This window comes from Hipposideros armiger, unplaced genomic scaffold, assembly GCF_001890085.2.
Source record: "Hipposideros armiger isolate ML-2016 unplaced genomic scaffold, ASM189008v1 scaffold_2, whole genome shotgun sequence".
Classification (NCBI taxonomy): Eukaryota; Metazoa; Chordata; class Mammalia; order Chiroptera; family Hipposideridae; genus Hipposideros; species Hipposideros armiger.
This window is the reverse complement of record NW_017731352.1, coordinates 4,046,760-4,056,212: the sequence shown is the minus strand read 5'-3', so window position 1 is coordinate 4,056,212 and position 9,453 is coordinate 4,046,760. Positions and strand designations below refer to the sequence as shown.

General features: G+C 42.7%; 1 long non-coding RNA gene across 3 annotated transcripts in view; it reads right to left on the bottom strand.

Annotated features, from left to right (window-relative positions):
* Positions 1-9,453, bottom strand: part of LOC109378284 (uncharacterized) — a 145,139-nt gene that overhangs the window by 113,779 nt on the left and 21,907 nt on the right. For all 3 annotated transcript variants that reach the window (XR_002122983.1, XR_002122973.1, XR_002122987.1), the window contains one exon: positions 4,005-4,171. This is a non-coding gene — a long non-coding RNA (uncharacterized LOC109378284). The remainder of the gene's footprint in view (positions 1-4,004; positions 4,172-9,453) is intronic.

Sequence of the window (9,453 nt, the reverse complement as noted above, 5' to 3'; positions counted from 1 at the left end):
GCCACATTCATGCAACAGCACCCTGGTCCAGTGCTCCGGCTTTCCATGAGGCAGGTATGAGTCAGCTCCATGCCACCCCCACAGCTGGTTCAGTCCAGTTGGAGCAGTTGAGACCTTGTATTCCCCTCCCTCCTCTCAGAAGGGCCCTGTGACTCATCCTCCCCTCCCAGCTCTCCTCCAGCTCCATTCAGCTTACCAGGCTGCTCTTGGGAGACGGTAGGATGTGGGAGCTGGGGCAGGAGGCTGCCATTAAGCCCTGCATCTCCCAAGAGCCTAAGGCCAGCTTCAGTGCACTCTTTATCGTGCAGCTTTACTTCAGGTAAAGGAGTTCCTTCCACAGGCCAGGCCCATACCTGGCACTGTGGATCGAGTGTTCCTGCTTCTAGAAATTTAGGGCTCGGCCTGCCTGCCTCTAAGTTTTCCTTCTCTAAGGTACAAATTTCTCCCACTATTACCTTCATAGGACACAAGCACCTACTCCCTAATTGTGTTTAATTCTCCTACTCATTTAGCTCAATACAATTAAAGCAAGCATAGCGAGGGCAGGAACCATATTTAAGGCCTCTTGCAACCTCTCCAGTATGTCTCCTCCACAAAATGCCAAGTAGAGGCAAAGAGCAGAGGCATCGTAAATGCCTGCATTTTAAAAGATAAAGAGCCAAACATGAGTGGTCAATTTAAAGACGTTGGTCCACAGAGTTGTTGTTATTGTCATTGTTGTTTTAATACACAAAAGGTTTCTTTTATTTAAGAACAGGTTGTAGGGCTCTAACATCAGCCTGGCATGTACAGTGGCTGAAACAGAATAAGAACAGAAGACAAAAATCTCTCAAAATGTAAACTTGTAGTCCAATAAAATATAATCAAGGATGAAAGAAAAAGAATCAAGAGCAAGAGTTTCTTATCCCCTACTTTTAGGGGAGTTTCGTCTCCCCTAAAAGGGGAGAAAAATGCTGAGGTCAAGTGAGTTTTCTAAACCATGTGAACAGTTCCTTAGCCTATCATTAAACTCATCCAACTTTGTAAGTTGGTACCAAGTGCTTCTTGCTCCCCTGGGCACCTCTGTAGCCCACACTCATCACCTGAAGTGTCTGGGTCACCAGAGGTCTCTCTCAGCCCTGTGCTGGAATTATAGGCCAAGTCTTGATGCAGGGCCCAAAGCAAACAGGCTTTCTCCCCAGGGAGAGGAGGAACCACTACAAAGTTGGAACCGTAGAGAACAGGGGTAACAAACAGGATCAGAATCCAGCTGGTTCTTCCTGAATTCATGACTGTCTGTGTGATTTGACAGCACAGTGAGTTTTTCACCTCCCGGACAAGGTAGTCTCTCTCCCACCCTCCTTTATAGAGACAGCAGCTATCTATCCTCAAAGCCTCTTTGATTGCTCCACCCACACGTACAGTCCCCCTGCTGTGAAGAACCTTCTGGCCTTGAGCACCATCTGGAAACTTGGCATGCAGCTTAGGCTGGTACGGATTGAAGGGAGGGTTTTGCACAGTTTCCTCAGGTCAAAAGCAGGTAGGCAGGCACTCAGGTGATGCCACATTCTGACCTATTCACCTTCTTAATGTAGATTCGAGCCACAAGTCAAACAAGGCCAATAGCCAACATAAGTAAAACTGCAGTGAACACAGCAACTGCAACCAGCAGGTCCAGGTAGTCAAAATATAACCCAGCTCCTGAAATACAAGGAAACATTTTATTGGTTGTTTTTTTTTTAAGAGAACCAAATGACAGGCTTATATTCCACTACCTAATAGGCTCTCAAAAACACTTTCAGAGATTTATACTCTTAAACTCATGGTCCCTAGCATATTGCCTGGGACATAGAAGATACCTTTTTAAGAGAATAAACAAATTAACTACTAATATTTTATCAAAAGCCAAAGCCAGGATTGGAACAAAATGAATCTGGTAATATAAGGACTTGTCACCAACTTTTGCCATATGCTTCCTTAAGAACCCCATGCACACACTCAGAATTCACTTTGGAAAATGTTCAACATCCCTTTGTAATGCAGAATCTAAATTGCCTATGAGCTAATGACTAAAAGTCTTCCATCTTAGGCATATCAGAAATTAATTCTTTGTCTATTTTTTGAAAGACAGAAACTAACTTTGAGACCATGCACCCAGAGAAGCATGAAGGTCAGTTGTATTCCTAAATGTATTCTATCATCATGTAACTTACTATGGATTCAAAGAACTAGAACTAGTTTGCATACCATCTAGAGACAACTTTTAGAGCAAAATCCACAGATGACAGATTTCTAAAACTTCAAGATGGCTACTCACAGACCTTATTTCACCTTAACTTTTGTCACTGCCTGCAATGGACTGAATGTTAATGTCCCCTCCAAATCATATGTTGAAACCTTAACCCCTAATATAATGGTTTAGGAGATGGGGCTTTTGGGAGGTGATTAGATCGTGAGGGAAGAGCCCTCATGAATGCGAGTAGTGCCCTTATAAAAGAGGCCCCAGAAAGACCCCTTACCCCCTTCTTTCACATGAGGACACAGCAAGAAGATGGTTCTCCAAGAAGCAGATACTAAATCTGCCAGTACCTTGATCTTGGACTTCCCAGGCTCCAGAACCGGGAGTGATACATTTTTGTTTATAAGCCACCCAGTCTCTGGTATTCTGTTATAGCACAGACTAAGACCGTGCCTTATCTGCACACTTAGGAGTACAGGGAAGAGAAACATGGAAAAATTACTGTTGGAGGAAGTCATTGAGAGGATGTGACAGCTGGTTGACCTTTAAGCTGGAGCTGGGCAACTGGAGGCTCCTGACCCCCTCTGCTGTCCTTGGAATGTATGTTCTGCCCACCATTCCCACACTAGGAGCCATTTCAAGGACACAGCCTTTAGTGAGCAACATGTGGTTGAGGCCATCTGGACAGTATATGTGACTGAACCTAGTTAAGGCCTCTATATAAACTTTTAAGATTCTGGCAGGTAGGTGCACAGATCTACTCGACTTGCAGCTGTTCAAGACAAGCCTTGCTTATTAAAACAACCACCTACCAATCTGGAGTGGCCCATCTCTTTCTTCGGTTTCTCTTTGCCTTCTCTGTGTATGGGGGCCAGTTTCAAATTTCACCAGGGGAATCCCCAAGGTTGTGAGCCAACAATTACAAATTGTCAGTCACAAGTAGGTTTCTAGTCATAAGAAATTCAATGAATACGTATTGAGCCTCTATTTTGGGCCAAACTTAATCCTCTCTTGAAATATAAAAACCAAGAAACACACACAATTACCCAAAGAACTATGCAAACAGTACTGCAGGATCACCCACTTGCCCTGATTCTCCAGTAGAAAAAGATTATGGTATATAGCATCTTTGCTGGAATTTCAGCATCTAAGATTCAAAGGGCTAGACAAAACTTTCCACATCTAGTCAAACCCTTTCTTTCATAGGGATATTGAGACCCAAGGACCAAGCTCACATGGCAAGTTAGCAAGAAGGAAATAGAAGTCATGTCTATTGATCTGTGGCAGCACCAAGCACTTTACATTATTTCCCAGGTAACTGTACTGAATGAATTGCCATCACGAGCAGCAGCTCCTTGAACTGGTGAAGGGCATTGGCCAGCTAATTACCAACTGCTCTGTCTGGACTGCTCAGGAGCTAACTCAATTTCCCAGTGCAAGTCCCTGCCCAATGTCATCTTTGATAAGAAAACATCTGAAAACCAGAACATAATGGATAGAGCCTTGGGGAAACAACCAGATGTTCAAGTTAATTCCTATGCACATTTACTTTGATCAGAGTCAGGAATAGCATCCATATGGAAGTACTCCAAAGCTAAAGTTTGCAAAAGAAAAATCAGTACAATGAAGATTCTCATGGTAAATGATTTCACACTGCACTCCAAGTTCTAGAACAGTTCCTGGACTTCCTATCCTTCAGAGAATGTTTTCTTTGATATTGTCAGCTGGAGGCATCAAAATGAGAGCTCAACCCTGACCTGAGGACATACAGGTCTCAGAAGCATACCAAGTGGGAGAGCATCTGGGCAGCCAACACCGGCGTGAGGAGCACGCACACACAGCATGCCCAGCTGAGTGGGGACATGGTCTTCATACTCCTTTTGGCAGCAGAACTGTTGACACATTCTGTTCCATCACCACAGAGCTCCTGGCCAGTTTCATCCTCGTCCACATCTAAAAACAGAAGAAATAGACTGTTCTTGTTAGTCTCACCATCCAGTCCCTTTTGTCCAGGCTATTCCAAAGGCTCATCCTCTGCCTTTCCCCTCACGCCCCCTTGCTGGCCTTCATGCTGTTCCTTGTACACACCAAGCACAACCCTGCTTCAGGGCCTCAACACCACCTGGCAGCCTCTTCCCCTGATGGCTAGTTGCATGGCTCTCTCCCACATGTCCTCTCAATGTGGCCTTCCCTCACCACCTTTTTTTTTTGTTTGTTTGTTTTTTGTTTTGTTTTGTTTTAGCTGAGCCATCCTGCTACCTGTTGGCAGCTCAGCGGCAGCTCAGCTCGGGCCAGGACTCTAACTGCTGTTGCTCAGAGCTCAAACTCTTGAGCGAGCTCTTAACCAACGAGCTACTCGGCCGGCCCTTCCTCACCACCTTTTAAAGACTGTAATTACCACCCTCTTCCATCCCCTTTCCCTGATTCTCCACAGGATACATCAACTTATCAACTAATATACTCCCAAGTTTTCTTGTTTGTCTCCCAGTTAGAATATAAAGTACATAAGGGAAAGGATTAGTCTTCTAGGTTCGCTATTGAATCCCCAGTACCCAGGACAATGCCTGATCCATAGTGAGAGTGCAATAAAATGTGGCATAAATGGGTGAATTAATAACTGAACCCTTCCAGGGGCTGAGGGACAAGTATAACTTTTCCATGATAAAGACTGAGAAAGGGCCTGCTCTCCATGGGAGTGACATGGACTAGCTTTGGGGAAGTTTTCCTGGTTTACTTGCTCCTTGCTGAACCATGCCTAATCTTCCAAGCATAGTAAATATCAACTGGCACCAGTATCCAAGGGACCCCTCCATACCTTCAAGGAAGGGGCATCTTTTCCACCTCATGGGTTCCTAGAGCTTCCCTGATGAGGGTCCTCAGCTTGTAAGACAGAGAATCAGGCACACTCACCACTTGAGACCTGAAGTGTATTCAGAAAATAGATGTGACATTCCCAACATCTTTTCCAGGAATGTTTTGGAAGGGTGGAAAAGAAAACACAATCTAAATACTTCTTGGTAGAGAAATGTTAGGTAGTTTTTGAAGAGTCTAAGACTAGACAATATAGTTACAAAATTATATTGTAGACTGTTGAATTCATTAATTTAGTTTGTTTAAATTCAAGCCTTTTCCATCAAGTAATAAGTCTGGGTTTACATCTATGTAAAAGTTTCTCATAGGTGGTTTTTAATCACACTCTTCCTGGGACACTGGTGATATTAGTGGCGCTTGCCACAGTCCATTGTGTTTTACCAGGTCGTTCTGCCATTTACTATTATAGAAGGGAAGGTAAAGCTACTTCAAGGTCTTTTTTGACACTCTAGTTTTAACACTTGGTGGGGTTTTTCTTTCCTTTACTTCAGGTACTTGGACTATAATAGAAATGAATTAGGCTTTTCCCCCCAATATTGGAATAACCACACATTAACACATCTTGAATAAAACAACTAAACCTCCTGAACATGTACTTTTCCATTCCAGTCAGCCTGCCTTCATCATTTGGGGGTGAATAGTAGTCCTTTTTTCATAAGACCTGTAAGCAAAAGTAAAGCTTGCATGGAACCACCTTTGTTCTTTATTACAGATGGTCAAGACGCCACACATTCCTAGTGACTGATTACGGAGGCTGCCTTCAGCCCCAGAACACAAGGGAGTATCAACAAAAAGAGACCCGATGCTCCATAGCACTGGGTAGACAGCTGTTGCTTATCTCTAATAGGAGTGCCTTTTTCTGAACAAACTTTGTCCAAGAACGAAAGTTAAAGGCAACCAATCCCAGAAAAGAACTGCGAAGGGGTACTTACTTGTCAATCATTAAAGGCAAGACTTCCTGAAAAAAAGTAAAGAAACCTATTGTCTTCTAGTCCTACTCTTGGTTTTATTTGACTATTTTTAGTATCTGCTGCAGATCTCTTCCTTTTTAGTGATGAAAGAAAAAGGAAAACCCACAATGCCACAGCTCACACACTCCATTTTTCACATGGAGCATTCATCATTACAGTTATTATAGCCTATGCACACAGGTTTGTAGATTTTTAAAGATTTATATTGCTATAGTCTTTTAGAAGCTGTAAAGGATTCAGTTCAGTAATGGGTACCATGATTTATTTGATCTTGTTCAACACTCATATTTCTAACTTTTATTATAATAATCCTGTGATTTATATTGGTTTATGAGTTACCAAGTTATATCTTTCTGGGATTTCTAGAAGTGGAATATGTGGGTCTGAGAGTCATTTGTTTTAGGTTCTTGATAATGTTTGTTACCCTGTTGTCCAGAAGAGACCTGGCAATTTATAGCCCTATAAGCAATGTGTTATAACCACTAAGACTTTATAGCTTGTATTACATGCCATGGACTGTTCTAAGCTCTTCATATTCACTCATTTAATCTTCATAACAATCTTATGAGGTAGGTACTATTTATTATTATTTTCATTTTGTAGAAGAGAAAACTGAGGCACAGAAGTTATGCCAGATATTTTTATAGAAGGAATATTAGTTTGAGGAAGAATTGTCGTGTCAACTGAAGGTGAATGCTGAGGGGAACCAGAGTTGCCACAATTACTGATGTCTGTTACAGCATAAAATTGTATCCATCTGAATTCTGAGGCGATAAGAAGGGTGGGATGGATGGTCCTTTCCCAAAACAGCTCAGCAATAAGGTCAGGGATCTGGTAATAATGTTGGTGGTAGTAGTATTCCTAGTCAATGAGGACCTTTGTTAAGTTCACATCTAGACTTTATAGAACTAAGCAAACAGATTTGGCATGGGGCCTTTGTCCAAAACCCTGTTAGGGATTCATGCCCAATGCCCTTGTTTGTGTTCCTTGATCCCAGCCAGAAGGCAGACCAGTAAGACAGCACGTAGCAGAAAGTTTCCCACCTGGGCAAAAGCCAAAAGCTAGGAGAGGAGAGAGGGGAAGAGAGTGGGAGAGAGGAAAAGAAGGAAGGAGAAGAGGGGTAGGGGAGAAGGAAGGAGAGAAAATGAGAATGTGTAAGGGGCAGGGATTCCCACCAGGGACTGCTGACCTGGTCACTAGAACAAGTAGTGTCCATGGACACATAGCTAATTAGTCCAATCTTCAACTTACCTCCTGCTTAATTCTTCTCACCACAGATTCTAACACTTTAGAAGAGTGCCCACTCAAAGACTCTTTCAGGTGCTCTGACTTAACCATCATTCTAACTAATGTTATCTACTGGGGAGAGGGGAGAAAAAAACCTTATCAACAAAGCATAGCAATAGTGCTTCAGCATCATAAGCCTCTGGGACTTTGACCCGCCAGTTGACCTAAAGCATGCTTTTATTGCTTCTTATTGCATTTCCATTTGAGTTTACACTAGACTTGGGAATGGATTCTGAGACAATGGCCCTTGGGTGATGTTGCTATTCAGGTAAAGCCTGATAAATAAAAAACCTTAGACAATACACTAAAAATGTATTGAGTTTGTGTGTTTGTGAAGTTGGGAAGGCACATAGCTTGAAATCTGTATCAGAAAGGCTGATTTCTGACCAGTTTCCTGACATGACTAATGAAGACAATACTTTGTGGCCTGAATATATATAGCCTCTCTTCTGATGTCGGCTTATAAGGTAGTTTTAGAGGATTCAGGTCTCTAAACGTGATTAATGGGTTTGGAATGTGTCTAGTACACTCCAATTATAAAATCTTACTTCCTGGATTATGTTGAAATGCTATTGTGGAACAGAGCCATTTCCGGGAAGTGAGGAAAATATTGTTACATCTACATGGGTAACAGGAAAAAGTAAAAAAAATTAGTTGTTTTCCTACTTATATGAATCAAATTCCTACAGTATTTCAAACTTAGTTCAGATATTGATAATGGTTTTAATAAAAGATGAAACATATTTAGTTCACATTCTGTGCTAAAGTACTGATGTTCAATCTCTCTATAATTAACTTAATTAAGTATAACTATTGTAAAGACAACCCTATGAGATACTAATATTTTCATTTTACAGAATATAAAACAGGGAGGTTAAATGACATACTCAAGGTCACACAGATAAAAAGCTGCAGACCCAGGATTCAAACCCAAAATGTCTGACTCCAGACTCTACATTTAAACCAAAACACCTTTCAAGACTGTATGTATGCTTGACTTCCTGCATTCTCAGCTTCAGTTACCTCACCTGTAAAACGGAGATCCTACCCCCAATTTCAAGATCCTAGCAGCAGAATATTTGTGAGCCACAGTATTTTACATAGTGGAGTCTCAAATGGCATTTACTCCCTCTCCCATGAGGAAAGATTTAACTTTATTTCTAAGAAAAAAAACTGAGTCAGAGAAATGCCCATCCCATGTCTTGCTTAGCTGCAGCCTTGGAGCTATTAAGGTTTCACCCATGAACAGAGGATCCTCTTCCCCATCAGGTAGAAAGGAGAAGGGGTACAGATACCCTGCAGCTCCCAGGACTTCCTCATCCTTATTCTAGCAGGCCCCTCTGCCTCTGGCCTTCTGCTTCCCAGACCTGCATAGGTGATACTCAAGTCTGAGATGGTTGCTAACTGCCACTTTGGGGCCAAGACAGAGTGAGACTGCTCACTACCAGGGCTCATGGGGGATTCTGTCCTGGGCTCAGCAAAAACGTGGTCTCAGAATACACTGCTGGTCGGTCTGGAGATCAGTCTCATGGAAAGCAGCACACATGGAAAGCCATTGCTTATGTGGCAAACACCAGACTCCAAAGTCATAATAAATGAACCAAATAAATACCCCATGATGCAGCACAAAGAGGAGATGAAAATATGAAAGAAGTTAAGAGATCTGGAGGATTGGATAAGAAATATTAGCTATCTAATTGGAGTTCCAGAAGAAACAAGTAGAGAACGGAGGAAAAGAAATATCTGAGGATCTGAAATAATAAAATTGAATGAAAATTTCAAAAAAAAAAACAAACCAGGGCCGGCCGAGTAGCACATTGGCTAAGAGCTGGCTTGGGATGCCAGAGGGCCCCGGTTCGGATCCCACATATGAGGGCCAGTGACAATGCCCTTTGTAGCTAAGATGGTGAACGACAGCTCGACTTGGGGCTGGGCTGCTGTGGGTCGCCAGCGACGGCATAGGCTGTAGTCTCCTGCTGCAGTGGGATGTCATAAACTACCGTGTGTAGCCCGCAGCCACCGTGAGCAGCCGTCCAGAGGCCGGTGACTGATCTGCCTCACCTGGGAAGAGTGCAATGATGGTGCCAACTTGGGCCAGTGAAGCAA